Source organism: Myxocyprinus asiaticus, chromosome 42 (genome assembly GCF_019703515.2).
Source record: "Myxocyprinus asiaticus isolate MX2 ecotype Aquarium Trade chromosome 42, UBuf_Myxa_2, whole genome shotgun sequence".
Lineage (NCBI taxonomy): Eukaryota > Metazoa > Chordata > Actinopteri > Cypriniformes > Catostomidae > Myxocyprinus > Myxocyprinus asiaticus.
The window spans coordinates 26,696,588-26,715,459 of NC_059385.1; the positions used below are offsets into that span (position 1 = coordinate 26,696,588).

Here is an 18,872-nt window from a genome sequence, read left to right on the forward strand (position 1 = left end):
GCTTCTGGAACAACCAGAGGGTGAGTGAATGATTACATAATTTAAATTTTTGGGTACACTTTATCTTTAATGTGAGTGATTATTATTATTATTATTTATTTTATTTATTTTTTGCAGTTGCTTCTGATTTATCTTAACAGACTAACAAAGAGTTTTGAGACAAAGCACAATAAGTTTGGGAACCACTGCTGTAGAGCCATGACACTTCATGGCCACATTATTTTAGACTTTGTCTACTCTGAAAACTCTGGCGCGAAAAAAACATTTTATATAACCGCCCTCCTTCCTCCTCCAGTTTCTCGCCCCATTCCCATCTCTTTCTCTCTCCATCACACCCTCCCTGTCTCTCACCCACTCCCCCTCTTTCTCTCGCCAGGCATCAAACAATATTTAAAAACAAAATAATGAAAAACTAAACGAGAAACGAGAAACTGCAATCTCCTGACGAAAAAACACATAATCTCATCTCTCCAGCTTGGCACTGGCAGCAAGCAGAACACATGATTTGAGTTTGTTTTACTCCCATGTAATCCCCTTGGAAGCTTCTCTCTCTCTTTCTCTCAATCTCTCCGTGCTATACATCAGTCCCTGGCTCCATAGCTGATTTATCAGGATGCCTCTGCATTCAGATTGGCTAGAAGCTCTGCTCAAAACCAAAAAACCGTGACTGCACCTAGCAAGAGTGGGCGAACTGGCACAGATAAAGCCCATCTGTATGCTTGCCTCTTAAAATGAACTTCTAAAGATGCTCATGATTATATGCTCTTTTTTGTTTGAACTCGCTCAACTTAGATCTAAAGAGGGAAGAACTGATTTGCAGAGTGACCTCTATGGATTTGATTAACTGGAAACATACTGTAGAAGATTTGAGGACAAAAAAAGCACAGTTAAAATAAGAAGAAAGTAGTCCATATGACTCGTACACTATATTTCAAGTCTTCTACGATACCAAAATCATGGATAACACGCACCTACAATTCTTTTTGTTGTTGGTTTTTGTTTTTGTGCCAGTCTTCTCCAATAGCCTTGTTTGAAGAACAGACTGCTTACAGCACCTTTCAATTTTAGTCTGTTCCTCACATAAAGCTCTTGCATGGCTTCAGTGAATCATGCATGGGCCAAATGAACTACTTTTATGGTACTTCTTTGGTGACGTTCTGTCCTTTTTTTAGGTTAATAGCCATGGTCACCATCTACTTTCATTGAATGGAAAAGAGCAGCTGAGGCAACATTAGACAAAATATCTACTTTTGTTCTATGGAAGAAAGAGAATAATGCAGGTTTGGAATAACATAAGGGAGAGTAAATAAAGACAGAATTTTGGGGTGAACTTAATATTTTGGATTGGGATTGTATTTGAGAAACTGTAGTTTCATACCCCAGGCAACCAGAACGTGGCAGCAGTAACTGAATTTACGAGGCTTCATCTTGGAGTCGCCTCCTCTTCACGTCGGGGTCCTGATCACCCTGTTGGGATTTATTGTGCGTTAACAACCGGCTGACTGTGCATTATCCCTTACATAAATCTCAACAGGGTGATCAGGACCCCAACACTGAAATCAACCTTCGATTTGCGTTGGAGTTCTGTTGTTGCTTATTTTGTGAAAATGACCATCTGACTCCTCATTATTCTGCTTATTTCAAGACTACTTCCCAAATAAACAAATAATTGGACATGAAACATTGATTTGAGTTTAAATTATTTATTAGCTTACTTGTAGAGATCTCACAGTGAGCCGAGAAGCAGGAGAGACGGCTTGCAGAACCCAGATGAGTGGTCTGATACGTCCTTAATCCCCGGGTGTGCAGTAGTTACAGAGCAATATCTGACTGCTGGATGGTGCCATTGACCAATCAGAATCGAGTATTCCAGAGAGCCGTGTAATAATATGTATTATAACTGTAGCATTGTCTGAGAATGATGTTACATTTATTAGTTATACAAATTGAAAAACAGTGCTGTTTGATGGTAGAAAGACTTTTGGAAGACCCAGATGATGTACTGCACTTTGAAGACAGAACACTGATAAATAATTAGACTCCAACAAAATATGATTTGCACAAGTTAGCACAAAAGTTGAATCAATAGCAAAAATGTCAACCTCCTTTATCTAGAAATCTAACAGAAGTGGCCCAAGCAATCGATGCTTTAGCGCCAGCCTCCTTTCGGTTTCCAAAAGTAGAGGAGCTTTCATCATTCATTTCCATTTATCTAATGTTTAATTCACTACAGCTGTTCATGCATCGTTGGTTGCTTGGTAACAGACATGAGAGTGGATTATCGAACTCTATGGAGTGGATTAGGATTTCCTAATTTGAGATAAAAAAGAATTTTGTAAGATAAGATAAGAATCCTAAATCAATATAGGAGATTTGATCCCTAAATATGGCTTGGACTCTTCCTTCAGCAAAGATCTATAAGAGGTTTTGCCTGTTTTATCATCTGCTAGGTGAAAATCATGAGCCTGATCTAGTGTTTCCTGCACCAGCAGAACTCCGCAACAAAGTCTCCAGTACCATGGCAAAATAAATTATATTTATTATCTTATATTACATTTCTATACCCGAGCTTGCAGTATGAATTGAATGTGATGACAACAAAATACTACCAATATTTACAGGTGCATCTCAATAAATTAGAATGTCGTGGAAAAGTTCATTTATTTCAGTAATTCAACTCAAATTGTGAAACTCGTGTATTAAATAAATTCAGTGCACACAGACTGAAGTAGTTTAAGTCTTTGGTTCTGATTTTGGCTCACATTTAACAAAAACCCACCAATTCACTATCTCAAAAAATTAGAATACATCATAAGACCAATAAAAAAAACATTTTTAGTGAATTGTTGGCCTTCTGGAAAGTATGTTCATTTACTGTATATGTACTCAATACTTGGTAGGGGCTCCTTTTGCTTTAATTACTGCCTCAATTCGGCGTGGCATGGAGGTGATCAGTTTGTGGCACTGCTGAGGTGGTATGGAAGCCCAGGTTTCTTTGACAGTGGCCTTCAGCTCATCTGCATTTTTTGGTCTCTTGTTTCTCATTTTCCTCTTGACAATACCCCATAGATTCTCTATGGGGTTCAGGTCTGGTGAGTTTGCTGGCCAGTCAAGCACACCAACACCATGGTCATTTAACCAACTTTTGGTGCTTTTGGCAGTGTGGGCAGGTGCCAAATCCTGCTTTGGCAACTTGGGCTATGAGCTTCTCCACCCTTCCTCCAGACTCTAGGAACTTGGTTTCCAAATGAAATACAAAACTTGCTCTCATCTGAAAAGAGGACTTTGGAACACTGGGCAACAGTCCAGTTCTTCTTCTCCTTAGCCCAGGTAAGATGCCTCTGACGTTGTCTGTGGTTCAGGAGTGGCTTAACAAGAGGAATACGACAACTGTAGCCAAATTCCTTGACATGTCTATGTGTGGTGGCTCTTGATGCCTTGACCCCAGCCTCAGTCCATTCCTTGTGAAGTTCACCCAAATTCTTGAATCGATTTTGCTGGACAATCATAAGGCTGCGGTTCTCTCGGTTGGTTGTGCATCTTTTTCTTCAACACTTTTTCCTTCCACTCAACTTTCTATTAACATGCTTGGATACAGCACTCTGTGAACAGCCAGCTTCTTTGGCAATGAATGTTTGTGGCTTACCTTCCTTGTGAAGGGTGTCAATGATTGTCTTCTGGACAACTGTCAGATCAGCAGTCTTTCCCATGATTGTGTAGCCTAGTGAACCAAACTGAGAGACCATTTTGAAGGCTCAGGAAACCTTTGCAGGTGTTTTGAGTTGATTAGCTGATTGGCATGTCAAAATATTCTAATTTTTTGAGATAGTGAATTGGTGGGTTTTTGTTAAATGTGAGCCAAAATCATCACAAAAGAACCAAAGACTTAAACTACTTCAGTCTGTGTGCACTGAATTTATTTAATACACGAGTTTCACAATTTAAGTTGAATTACTGAAATAAATGAACTTTTCCACGACATTCTAATTTATTGAGATGCACCTGTATATATATCTATCGTCTTTCTATTGCGTTGTCTTCACTGGATGCACTCAAAAACATACAGTGTGACTAGTATTTGTGACAAGTAGTCTGATTCACAAAAGAATGACCCTAATAATTCCTTTAATGAATCACACAATAACACAAGCTATCAGTTTGAATCAGTCTGACGAATCCTTTATTGAACTCACTGAATGAACCCACTGAATCTGTCAGAGACCACACTTCATACTGAATAAATGGATGAGGGGCGTCCCGCTGCAAAAGCAGCATTCTGTACAAAACATTGATGCAATCATTTAGAAAAGTAACAGCACACTTTTCCTCAACAAACCACATGATTTGAGGTATCATTCATGTCCAACACAAACCAGTGTGGCTAAAGCAAACACCACTGATTATCAGATTCAGTTCACATCGCCCCAAACTTGCAAAACTCTTGCCCCAAAAATCACAAGATAAAACTGGTCAAGTTACCTGGCACACTCCAATTATTGACCATGTCTCTTAAAATAGAAAGGTTATATGTAATGTTACGATACAAGTGGCTCTTAGAATTTGAAGTTACCATGACAATGTGGTTTTTGGGCATATTGGGGGGGGGGGGGTGTTGTTGGGCTGATATAGTATGTGACACCAGTAGGTGGTCTCCTGTGTGGGGATGATGACATCAGGGACCAGGACATCTAAGGTCTGTACAGGTACATCTCTCGGGAGAGGAGGGGACAGAATATCTGGACACAAGAGAAGGACTCGCTGGGCACCAGACATGAGGTGAGACACGTTGAGCTCATGCAAAGACAGGACTGGATGCTCCAGTGTGGCATAGATGATGTGGACAGTGCCTTCCTAAAAATCTGAAGTTTTCAAAACTTGAAAATTTGTTGTCATTATTTACTCACTCTTCTGATGTTCCAAATTTGTACGGAATACAATGTGCTAAGCAGATGTGCAGAGGTGCAAATGAGATTTAAGAGCTATTTAGGGAAAGCCGCCTGCACCCTGCAAGCCATGGCTCTCCTGCAATTCCACCAAGCCAAGGCACTAAAGGAACTGCACGAGGGTAGTTCTGCCCCGGGATTGATGCAGGAGCTGCACTCGGCGACCGACCTCGCCCTTCGGGTGATGAAGGTCACGGCGCGGTCTCTCGGGCAGGCGATGTCCACCTTGGTGGTCCAGGAGCGCCACCTTTGGCTCAACCTGGTCGATATGGGAGAGGCTGACAAGGCACGGTTCCTTGGCACCCCCATTTCCCAGGTTGGCCTGCTCGGCGACACCGTCGAGGACTTTTCCCAGCAGTTCTTGGTGGTGAAGCAGTAGACGGAAGCTATACGACACATCCTGCCCCAGCACAGCTCAAGATTGCCAAGGGCATCCTCCTGCAGAGACTGCACAGGCTCCACCACAGCCCGCCCCCGCAGCCCGGCGTGGAGCCCACCGCAGGACGCAGACGCCACCCATCTCACAGCCGGCCACCAAGAACCCACGAAAGGCTTCGAAGCACCCCTGAGACGGGCGACCCAGGGACGAGGAAACCTGCTGCTCTAGAGCTGGTAAGCAGACCACTCCATCCCCTGGTGGAGGGCCGGGAGGAGAATCTTTTGTTACCTTTTCATTTAATTTCGCCACATGCCCAAGTGGCTGTGGTACCCAAGAGTTCAGCAAAAGAGCGGTTTCCTTGTTCCCTGGGTCACATACCCGGTGCGCATGACCGTCATCATGACCACCGTCCACCATTCCATTTCGGCGGGTTTGGCGCTCCAGCGGCGGTCTCCCCGCCCCTGCGTGCCCAGCTGTGGCACAAATCCGCCCCCGATGTGACGGTCTTCTGTGACGGAGGACAAGCCTCTTCCTCCCCCATCCCAGGCTGTTCCGGGGGTGGTCACAAGGAGGCAGGTAAACCACAGCATGACGTGACACCTCAGGCTCCACCCCGCCACAAGGCCTCACCCGCTGGAATGTCCGACGAGATTGTCCCCTTGGTCCACCTCGCCTGGAGCTTGGACGCGTGGCTTGCACTTTCCAACCTGTTGCGATGGCTGGTCCGGACCGTCCGACTCGGCTATGCGATTCAGTTCGCCAGGCATCCGCCCAGGTTCAGCGGCGTCCACTTCACCTCGGTGAAGGGCGAGAACGCTGCTACCTTGCGAGCGTGAGCCTGTCCCTCCGGCCGAGATGAAGAAGGGGTTTTACAGCCCCTACTTCATTGTACCGAAGAAAGGCGGTGGGTTGCGGCCAATCTTGGACCTGTGAGTACTGAACCGGGCTTTACACAGACTCCCGTTCAAGATGCTGATGCAAAAACGCATTCTAGCGAGTGTCCGGCATCAAGATTGCTTCGCGGCGGTAGACCTGAAGGATGCGTACTTCCACGTCTCGATTCTACCTCGACACAGACCCTTCCTGCGGTTTGCATTCGAGGGTCAGGCGTATCAGTACAAGGTCCTCCCTTTCGGCCTGTCCTTGTACCCTCGCATCTTCATGAAGGTCACAGAGGCAGCCCTTGCCCCGTTAAGGGAAGTGGGCATTCGCATCCTCAACTATGTCGAAGATGGTGGAATCCCTTCAAACCGCGCCTCATTCCCTCATGAGTGTGACACCCCCCCAACATAGACCTGGTGGCCCCTTTCAGTTAACAAATTTCACTCTTTTTTTGGGGAGAGAAAAAAAAGAGAGGATAAGAGGCCACGACTGGGCTAGCTTGTCTCTATCTTTTGGGCAGTCGACTTGTTCCCGAAGGGCCGTTTGACACTCATAACAGCGTTGGGGGAGGTTACGTGTCGGGCTGGTGCGCTGGCTACGAGGCACACAGTGGTCTGCCCGTCACACACCGCCAGTTCACGTAACACAGTTCAGCCAGTTGTGGCGTTTCATATAGGGACCCCTAGTGTCACTACATCGACACAACGTCGAGTGAGTGACAGATAGGAAACGTCATGGTTACTTTCGTAACCTCCGTTCCCTGATGGAGGAAACGAGACGTTGTGTCCCTCCTGCAACAACGCTGGACTACCCGCTGAAATGGCTGGGACCTTGTCTCGGCTCCTCAGCACAAAACCTGAATGAGTGGTTGCATACCAACTCCTTTTATACCCGTATGTCTGGGGGTATGCAAATACCACTCGCCAATTTTCATTGGCCTTTTTTCAAAGACCAGAGGTGTTTCGGGCTCCCAAGAGTGACCCCTAGTGTCACTACATCGACACAACGTCTCGTTTCCTCCATCAGGGAACGGAGGTTATGAAAGTAACCAGGACGTTTTGACGTCTTGAGATCCCTGCATTCAGAGTTGCACTCACACCTGCTGTGTTTGAACACAAGAATGCATTTGTCCTCATCTTGTGCTGTTTGCTGTCAGTAAATGTGGTTTGTTGTCTCTACAGCTATGCGTTGCCTATTTAGCTGTAGTTGTGCTTACCGCTCCTTGCTGACTGAGATTTGTAAAAACATGTAGTTGGAAGGAAAATTCCTTATTATGATCTGGGGGCATGATTAATTGCATTTATTTTTTATATAATTAATTGCACAGAATTAATGCTTTAAAACTTCAGAGCTAATTACAAAAAAATTTGTAATAAATCTTTCTGTTAGTGTACATTCAGATTATATATGTTATAAACAAGTCAAAAGTTATAAATGTCACAAACTTTAATTTGTATATTTTCATATGTGGAGGTGAGGGCGTGGTCGAGCGCCTGTCTGGAGAGAGAGAAAGTGGTAAGGAGTACAACCTGAGATGAATTGCTACTAATTACCGTTACCCCCTGGAGTCGTGAGTTCGAATCCAGGGTGTGCTGAGTGACTCCAGCCAGGTCTCCTAGGCAACCAAATTGGCCCGGTTGCTAGGGAGGGTAGAGTCACAAGGGGAAACATCCTCGTGGGTACTCAAGGTCGCTTTACTATTCAGAGAGACACAGTGACATAGACACAAACATACACATTTCACACAACAATATCACATGGAGTAACAACTAAAGAAGAGATATGCTTTGAGTTGAGTTTTGAATTCTTGTAGGGTGTGAGGTTGCGAAGTGAAAGTGGAATGGAATTCCATAATGGGGGTGCAGAGATACAGAAAGCCCTGCCACCGAAGGATGAAAGCTTGAACTGTGGTACCTGTAGTAGGCTGGAGTCCGTGGACCTAAGTGAGCGAGCTGAAGTGTATGGATGAATTAGATTAGAAATGTAAGGAGGAGCAAAACCATGTAAGGCTTTAAATGTGATGAGGAGTATCCTGTATTGAATGCGGTAGTGAACTGGCAGCCAATGTAGTAGGGTGACCAACGTCCTCTTTTTCCCAGACAAGTCCTCTTTTTCGGACCTTAAAAAAGCGTCCGGCCGGGATTTCTAAATTTGCGAAAATGTCCGGGATTCGGCTTTAGTTGCATTATGATGTGCATCTGGTCTAATACTTCATTGTGTGTGCGCGCATATTTGCATTGCTTTAACCCCTCTTTGTAAGTCCCGTCTTCTCGCACAACAATTGGTCGATTATAAGAGGCTTGCAGCAACTATTGGCAAAATTCCTGCCTGTCAATCTCTCCGCGAACGCGCGAAGCGCTGTTGTGTTTGGCATCAAACAGTTGCTTGACAGTAGCAGCAAATGACAGCTGAGTGGAAACAATGCCCAAATGAAAGTGCAAATTTACAGAAGATTTGCACAAAAAATTCCGATGCTTTCATTCAGGTCGAGATCCGTGGGAAGCAGAATGTATGACATGTAAAGCTGGCACTTATGTGTCAGCTGATAATAAAGGTGCAAGTGATTTAGAAGCACACATTAGCTCTGCGAAGCATAAAGGGTCAGCAAAAGGTGAAAGTTCATCAGGTAAATTTGCGACCAGGTAAAATTGTTATCACATTGCTTCATTTTCCATGGCCATTCAAAATAATACTAATAGTAAATGAAAATACACTCATGGCATCAAATATTTTATTTTAGTTCATGGACATTCAAAAGAATGTTGGAAATGTTTATTTATTTATATATATTTATGTTATGCTATTAGAGTGTCTTTTTCACTGTATTAAAGTTTTGCATTCATTGTAACACTGTTTTGAACCCTATTATTCCACCTCACCTCGGCAAAGAAAAAAGGTGTCCTCTTTTTGGAAAACCAGAATATGGTCACCCTAAATGTAGGCTTTGAAAAATAGGCATGATCTGAGAAAATTTCTTTGAGTGAGCCGCAGTGTTTTGGATGTATTGGAGCTTATTTATTGTCTTTTTAGGCAGGTCATAGAAAAGTGCATTGCAGTAATTGATTCATGAAGTGATGAAGGTGTGAACTAAGGTCTCTGCATCCTTGAAATCTAATACATGACGAAGCTGAGCAATATGACGGAGATGGAAGAAAGCTGATTTAGTGAGTGAGGAAATATGAGGAAGGAAGGAGAGAGAAGAATCAAAGATAATGCCTAGATTTTTAACAGCAGTGGAGGGTTCAACTAGGACGCCAGCAATGTTGACAGGTTGCAAAGATAGGCATGATGGACCTATTAATAATAAATCTGTTTTATCAGTGTTAAGTGAGAGAAAGTCATCCAAATATTAATATCTTCAAGACATGCTGATATGCAGTCAGCAGGAATAGAAGCAGTGGGTTTAAAACAAATGTAGAGCTGAGTATCATCAGCATAACAACAGAAGTTAAAACCATGTTGGTGAATATTATAGCCAAGCGGAAGCATGTAGATAATGAAGAGTAGGGGTCTGAGCACCGAACCCTATAGGAGCCCATGCATAACAGAAGCAGTAGTGGACTTGGACTGATGAATAAACACGTAGTGTTGACGGTAAGATAGGTACGAAGTAAACCAGGAGAGGGCAGTGCCAGTAATACCAATAGCAGATAGACGTGAGATAAGTGTACTGTGAGAGATGGTGTCGAACGCAGAGCTAAGCTCTAAAAAAAACAGAATGCTGACGTTGCCAGAGTCAGCAGCTAGGAGAAGGTCATTTACAACTCTGAGGAGAGCGGTTTCAGAACTGTGTCGAGGGCGGAAACCAGATTGGAAAAAGGTTATGTGAGGATAAATACAATTGCAGTTGCGCGGCTATAACTTTCTCTAACAGCTTTAATAGAAATGGCAAATTAGAGATTGGATGGATGTTGTTCAAATCTGAGGGGTCTAGACCTGGCCTTTTTAGGACCGGGATGACAGCTGCAGTCTTTAGCTCCAGGATGTTCTGGTTGGTTGCTAAGGTGATGATAAGTGGTTTGCATAAACCATTTTCTCTATAATTTCACTTTTGAATTGAAAGGCCTCATGAAATCGCTTGATGAGTGCAATTTGTCCTGTTAGAAGAGGAATTTAGGGCAGGACATATCAAAGGGCTTTAAAAAAATACAATTTATTTAGTTTATGTCACAGCAATAAACCATGATTTGCTACTTGCTATAGGTAGTCAGAGGCAGGTGGCATTAGGGGGAGGGACTTTCTCATTCTAGAGAGCATATGATTGGACACTTGGAAATTTGTGTGTGCCCCTGAGTGCAAGATGATTTCATCAATATTTTTGATCTGTTTCCTGTAAGAGAAACACAGTCAATTTTAATGTATGTATCTGCTAAAAAATAATTTATTCAACTCAGGGGTAAATTAGTGTTGGGCCTCATGTATTCAGATAGAAGACTAAGGCAGGCCTAACACAGTTGTAAAACCTAACTCAGGCCCCTACATACCAGGTCATAAATTATACTGATAAAAATTGTGCCAAAATCAAACAAAGGGAGTCCAAAACAGACTACAAATCCCATGAAACCTTGCTCACTAAAGGATCGAACTCTCAACTACTATTGGATGAGGCACACAACAGAACATCCCTCAACCATGACATCATCAGGAGTAGAAATACCTCTGAAATGCTTCCGGGATTTGCTTCCAGCAACTTTGCTCGCCGTGTATAGACGCAGCTCATCGCTGCTCTCAGGTGCAGTCTCGTGGCACAAGGAAGTAACGTCCGACTTGAAACTGTGGCCATACAATCTCCATCTCGCTGGACGAGTTGAGATTACTCTGTGTTCAACCGAACACTCTAACGGATCCGAAGGAGACCGCCGAGCAATCCGCATCTTCATCCGTTTACATGCAGAAGTGAAGAGATTAAAGATTTCTCTTCCATCTTCAATCAAGTCGACGTTTCTGATTTCTCCGCCAGCCCACCGAGAATCAGCAGCCATACCGCCCACCGACAGAGCGAGGAAACAGCCTCCCGTCATCACCCGAGCCTCGAGGAACCGAGTCTGAGTTAAAGGACGGATGAACACACATTCCACCTGCATCCTCATGCGATTCAAGTAAGAGGTTTACGTCTGGGCAGAGATAGAATATTATAGTGTGTTATTCTTGTTTCAAGGTTTTTGCTTGTACAGATTACGGACCGCCATGTCCGCTCATTATTAATACTCAGGGTATTAATTATCACAAATTTGATTTGCTGTATTGTGGTTCAACCACAGTGGGCTGTTGTGCATTTCCGCCATCGCGGGTGAGACTGGCAAACTGAGTTTATCCATTAAAGAATCAAAGAACGCGGGAGTGTTTATGAGCCGTCCACCGCGTCTCTGAGTGATAAACTAACAGCTGCTATCTCTCCCACGATCACGAAATCAGCTTTGGGGCCGTCACTTAACTCTCTCTCTCTCTCTCTCTCGTACTAACCACACACACGCGCGCGCACGCGCGTTCCCTCACAAACATTCTCGGACACATTTTTGGCTAATAGATAGCTTCGTGATAAAGCTCAGCTTTGTCCCTAAGCTATCGTACAAGCAGATACACACGGTAACTGGTAGACGCCATTGACTGGTTTCTCTCCGCCCACATTTGCGGTCATATTCCCTGGCCGGAAGTCTCGCGTGACATACTCTCCACGAGAGTCACGTCCGCCATTTTGTGTGCGTCCCTCCTTACACACACACACACACACACACACACACACACACACACTCTCACACCCTCATGTGTTATAGGATTGTTTTGATTTCCATATCTAATCATATCACTGTTTAGTTTGTAGTTGTAAGTCGGAAGTTTATTGACTGCATTGTATTAATTATTAATTGATATTACTGCATAAATAAACTTTGTTATATTACAAAGAGAAGTGTTTTGGTTTGTTTTGCATACACCTGTGTCATGCTGATGGGATGTCAGTGCTCGGATTCAAACCTTCATTCATTGTTTTTTTCCCAAAAATCGATATTCTTCAGATGTCGATTTTCCTAAGAAAACAACCTAGTATTGAGACCGTTATACTATCTGGTTATTAGTCCCTGATTCCAGGGTGGTGCCCCGTCAATGTTAATCCTTATTAATATTCTGTTGATTTTTGATAATTGATAATTATCTTTGATGATTGTTGAATCTGAATGATCAATAAGCTAGTGTTAATTTTAATTAATGTTTCATCGATGTTAACAATTAACAATTATCTTTGATAATTGTTGATTTAAAGGATTAGAAAAAGCTAACATTGATTCTCATCAATGTTCTATTGATTTGAATAATTAATAATTATCTTTGATAATTATTAATTATTGCTAATAACCAAACCCGCTCCTAAACGTAGCGCACTACATTTACTGGAGCCCTATATGAGGTTTTAATGAGTTAGATTCAATTAATTAATTTAAATATTAATTAATAACTAAAGAAATAATTATTAATTATTTCTGATAGTTACACTGATCTAAACAACCAGTAAAGCCCTACATAATAATTGGTGCCCCGTGTGAGGCTTTAATGAGTTAGATTCAATTAATTAATTAAAATATTAATTAATAACTAAAGAAATAATTATTAATTACTTCTGATAGTAACACTGATCTAAACAACCAGTAAAGCCCTACATTAGTTACAAAGCTAACTGTGTAACTAAAAGCCACAAAACTCACATATTAATTTCATGGCATCTAAATTTTTTGTTTGTTTCATTTGTTCGTTCATTTGATTTTAAAGCCGAACACCCCTGTGAACAGGGTTGGGAGGGTTACTTTTGAAATGTATTCCACTACAGATTACAGAATACATGCTGTAAAATGTAATTTGTAATGTATTTCGTTAGAATACTCAAGGTCAGTAATGTATTCTAATTACTTTGGATTACTTCTTCAGCACTGGTAGATTTTTTTCACTTGTTTTGACTATAAAAACTCTGCCAGTACAGTAAGACATAATACACATGTTAAAAATACATTCTCTGAAAAACCTAAATATCTTATGCAGTGTTGTTTTAAGGATTTTTAGATATTTTTACAGGAAAACAATACAAAAATTATGACCAAGAATAAGATTTTTGCCCTAATATCAAAGGTCTTACTAGAAAAAAAGAAATTATGATTTAACATGAATTTTCTTGATAAAAAATATAATCATGACTGGTAACATGTGCATGTAAAATGGCTGGAATAAGCATTTTAGCTTAGCGTAAAGCTGACAATTTACACAAGGTTTATTTCTGTTTACTTGTTTACTTCAAACTTACTTCAAACTTACTTCTCTGTCTGCTCGTATGAATGTAACACAAGAAATGAATGTATCATAAGAAAGTGTTTCACCGCTGTTTAAATGCACTTTGGATCGCATCATTTGTATGTATAAATGTTTTCCATCTGAAAGGACTAAATATTAAATGAAACAAATGACAATAAAATGCAAAGTAATCTCTTCAGTAATCAAAATACTTTTTGAATGTAATTGTATTCTAAATACCAATGATTTAAATTGTAACTGTAGTGGAATACAGTTACTTATATTTTGTATTTTAAATACGTAATCCCGTTACATGTATTCCGTTACTCCCCAACCCTGCCTGTGAAGCCCACATTAATGTGTCGGTTCATCTCATGTCTCAGCACTGATACAGTGTTTTGACTTGTGCTGTCTGTTACTCTTCTCACAGACAGATGCTGAGGGAGGTCAGCATGGATGGCTGGCCATACAACATTTATTCAAGATGAACCAAACTGCACAGAGCAAAGCTAAAAAAATGAAATAAAACATTCATAATGAATGACGGGGGACTCTGACACATGCGTGACCTTCTGCCTTCAACCACTTTATTTGGGGTGCGGCAGGAGAAAACCTAGAAAAGAGCTATTCAGCTCAATGTTTGGAGGAGTATTTCACCTCACAGCTGAACTTGAAAAGTGTGTGGGTGTCAACTGTATTCAGGCAATCATAACAAGATCCATATAGCAAGACTGTTCAGTCTCAAGAGAAATGGAGAGAGACTTCTCTGACACAAAGGTTACAAATTGGTTGTTTAGGCATGCTCCCATCTGCCAGAGTCATCTCATCATTGGCGATCTCGTCATTCCTAACCCTAACCCTAACCTTAATTTAACTGAAGTCACAACAAGGTTAATTGAATTAAAACTATGGCTTCTGCCAAAAACATGGTAATTGCAATATTACTATAGTAAAACCATGGTTCATTTTGTCATTATTATAAGTAGTGTTAAAGGAAATATTTAGAGTGAAGACGGGAAACAGGATGGGAAAATGTGGGATCGAACCTGGGTCATCTGCATGAAAAGAACACAGCCACTACACACCCCACACCACTGCAGCAACACTGGTGGTGAAGTTTGTCTTCAATTTCTTTGTTTCAGTCACACTATTGGTGCAAACAGTCGCACTGTGTGGCAGGTGCTAATTACACCTAGTGCAATAGTCTCTCCGTATTTTATAATCTTTTTAACCTTTGAAATACTTTTGTGAAAAGTGCCATTGAACAATGTTGCCAACTAACAAACAAATTCAAGTTGACTAACAAATATTACTGAGGACAGTTATGAAGATAGTTGTTGAGAGAACTTAAAAATCTCAATGCATCATGATATCTTTTAACTTTTCTCAAAGGAATATTCCAGGTTCAAATGAAGTTAAGCTCAATCAACAGTATTTGTGGCATAAGGTTGATTACCACAAGACTTACTTTCAACTTGCCCCTCCTTATCTTTAAAAAAGACAAAAATCTGGGTTACGGTGAGGCACTAAGACTATGTTCAGACTGCAGGCAAATCTGATTTTTTCTCAAATCAGATCTTTTCAGGCAGACTGTCCGCACTATTAATTGCAAGTGATCAAATCAGATTTGCACGTTCAGACATAACCAACCTACCTGCATGGGTTGCTTTGGTAACGACGTAGGCGTACCCACGTGACGATGCTTTCAAAACAGATGCGGGAAAAATGGAGGTGCATCATCTCGCTCTCCAAATAAGTGCCCTGTCCAGTCGCGGTGCAGAACTCCTCCGTCACACAAGAAAACCTCAGCGATGGAGGAGACTGGTAAATATTATGATGTTCCATGCTGCAGTCACCGATTTTTGATGTCACCGTTGTGTGTCCTGTTAAGAGTGACGCAAAAGATCATTTGAAATCCGATTTGAACAGCCAGAGCGTCCGGACTGAATCAGATTTCATTTGCATTTGAAACCACCTCCCGATGTGGTTTAAATCAGATTTGGAAAAATCAGATTTCATGTGGTTTTTTGCTGTCCAGACTATCAAAAACTCATCTGGATACAATCTGGATATGCAAAAAATCTGATTTTTAGTGGCAGTCTGAACAAGGCCTAACAATGGAAGTGAATGGTGCCAATCCATAAACATTAAAATGCTCACTGTTTCAAAAGTATAGCCATAAAACATAAACAATATGCATGTTAATATGATTTTAGTGTGAGAAAATCACTTACTAACCATTTCTGTAAAAAGTAATATCCAATTCAACAGATTTGTTGCCATGACGATATAAGGCTGTAAACCCTGTAATCCCGGCAAGCGACGATTTAAGCAATTTTACAGCTCAAAAAATACATTGGAACAGAAGAATTAATATAAGTTTCTTTATCAAATTATAAGCTTCACATTCAATTGGCCTCATTCACTTCCATTATAAATGCCTCACTGTAACCTCAATTTTTTTTCTTTGTTTTGTTTAAGACAAGAAGGGACTCAACATTATGCCACAAATGCTGTAGATTGAGCTTAACTTGTATTTAACCCGGAATATTCCTTTAACAACTTCTTATTGTTTGTCTACTCATCTAAAATATGTATTCAGTAATAGTACATAATCCTGCACCAGCCCTGTGTGTAGAAGACAGATTTGCATCAACACAGAGCAACAACCTTAATAAAATCAAATTGTATGAGCAACACATACAATTGGGTCACATACCCGGTGGACTACCGTCCACGGGTTTTTTCTTGCAGGACTGGTGCTCCAGCGGTGGCCTTTCCGCACCTGAGCGCCCAGCTGTGGCACACAGCCGCCCCCGATGTGGCAGTCTCCACGGGTTTCGAGGACAGGCCTCTTCCTCCCCCGTCCCAGGCTGTTCCGGGGGTGGTCACAAGGAGCCAGGTAAGTGCTTCGATGTCCCTAGACTCAGCACGGCCACGACGTGGTGTGGCACCTCGCGCTCTGCCCCGCTACGAGGCCCCACCTGCCGGTACGTCCGACGACGTTGTCCCCTTGGTCCCCCTCGTGCGGAACTTGGACGCGTGGCTCGCGCTTTCCAATCCGTCGCGATGGATGATCCGGACCGTCCAACTCGGCTACGTGATTCAGTTCACCAGGCGCCCACCCAGGTTCAGCGGTATTCACTTCACCTTGGTCAAGAGCGAAAACGCTGCCAACTTGCGTGCGGAGATCACTACCCTCCTACGGAAGGGCGCGATAGAACCTGTCCCTCCAGCCGAGATGAAGAAAGGGTTTTACAGCCCCTACTTCATCGTACAGAAAAAAGGCGGTGGGTTGTGGCCAATCTTGGACCTGCGAGTACTGAACCGGGCTTTACACAGACTCCTGTTCAAGATGCTAACGCAAAAACGTATTCTGGCGAGCGTCCGGCATCAAGATTGGTTCGCGGCAGTAGACCTGAAGGATGCGTACTTCCACGTCTCGATCCTTCCTCGACACAGATCCTTCCTGTGGTTTGCATTCGAGGGTCAGGCGTATCAGTACAAAGTCCTCCCTTTCAGCCTGTCCCTGTCTCCCTGTCTTTACGAAGATCGCAGAGGCTGTCCTTGTCCCGTTAAGGGAGGTGGGCATTCGCATTCTCAACTGTCTCAACGACTGGCTAATCCTAGCTCACTCTCGAGACATGTTGTGCGCACACAGGGACCTGGTGCTCTCACACCTCAGCCGACTAGGGCTTCGGGTCAACTGGGAAAAGAGCAAGCTCCTCCCGGTTCAGAGCATCTCTTTTCTCGGTTTGGAGTTGGACTCAGTCTCTTTGACGGCGCACCTTACGAACGAGCGTGCCCAGTCGGTGCTGGCCTGTTTGAAGGCGTTCAAACAGAAAACAGCGGTTCCACTGAAACTTTTTCAGAGGCTCCTGGGGCATATGGCATCCTCGGCGGTGGCCACCCCGCTCGGGTTGATACATATGAGGCTGCCTCAGCACTGGCTCCAGACTCAAGTCCCAAGATAGGCATGGTGCCATGGGACACATCGCGTGGTCATCACGCCGGTCTGTCACTGTCTTTTCAGCCCTTGGACCGACCTCTCGATTCTACGAGCAGGTGTTCCTTTAGAACTGGTCTCCAGGCGCGTCGTGGTCACGACAGATGCCTCCAAAACGGGCTGGGGCGCTGTTTGCAACGGGCAAGCAGCCGCCGGCCTCTGGACAGGTCTGCGACTGCATTGGCACATCAACTGCCTCAAGTTGTTGGCAATTCTGCTCGCCCTGTGGAGGTTCCGGCCGTTGATCCAGGGCAAGCACGTGTTAGTTCGGACAGACAGCACGGCAACAGTAGCATATGCCACCCGCCAAGGTGGTCAGCACTCTCGTTGTATGTCACAACTCGCCGCCATCTCCTCCTCTGGAGTCAGCAGCACTTCAAGTCGCTGCGAGCCACTCACATCCCGGGCAACCTCAACACTACAGCAGATGCACTGTCACAGCAGGTTACCCTCAGGGGAGAGTCGAGACTCCACCCTCAGGTGGACCAGCTGATTTGGAGTCGATTCGGACGGGCACAGGTGGACCTGTTCGCCTCCCAAGAATCCTCCCACTGCCCGCTCTGGTACGCCCTCACCAAGGCTCCCCTCGGCATAGACGCACTGGCACACAGCTGGCCCCCTGGCCTATGCAAATATGCATTTCCCCCAGTAAGCCTGCTTGCACAGACCCTGTGCAAGGTCAGGGAGAACGAGGAGCAGGTTGTCCTGGTAGCACCCTACTGGCCCACCCAGACATGGTTCTCGGACCTCACGCTCCTCGCGACAGCTCCCCCCTGGCGAATTCCCCTGAGGAAGGACCTTCTTTCTCAGGGACAGGGCACCCTCTGGCACCCGTGCCCAGACCTCTGGAATCTCCATGTCTGGCCCCTGGATGGGACGTTTGAAGACCTAAGCGGTCTACCACCCGCGGTGGTAGACATGATCACTCAGGCTAGGGCCCCCTCTATGAGGCGCCTATATGCCTTTAAGTGCCGTCTGTTCGCTAAGTGGTGTTCTTCCTGACGCGAAGACCCCCAGAGATGCGCAGTTGGATCAGTGCTTTCCTTCCTGCAGGAGAGGTTGGAAGGGAGGCTGTCCCCTTCCACCTTGAAGGTGTACATTGCCGCCATAGCAGCACACCACGACACAGTCAACGGTAAGTCCTTAGGGAAGCATGACCTGATCATCAGGTTCCTAAGAGGCGCCAGGAGGCTGAATCCCTCCAGACCATGCCTCGTTCCCTCATGGGACCTCTCTGTAGTTCTTCAGGGTCTACAGAGAGCCCCCTTTGAGCCTTTGCAGTCAGCCGAGCTTGAGGCACTCTCCTTGAAGACTGCCCTCCTGACTGCGCTCACTTCCATCAAGAGGGTAGGTGACCTGCAAGCGTTCTCTGTCAGCGAAATGTGCC

General features: G+C 43.8%; 1 pseudogene; it reads right to left on the minus strand.

The window, feature by feature from the left end:
- Positions 1–18,872, minus strand: part of LOC127432685 (dopamine beta-hydroxylase-like) — a 60,178-nt pseudogene that overhangs the window by 10,199 nt on the left and 31,107 nt on the right.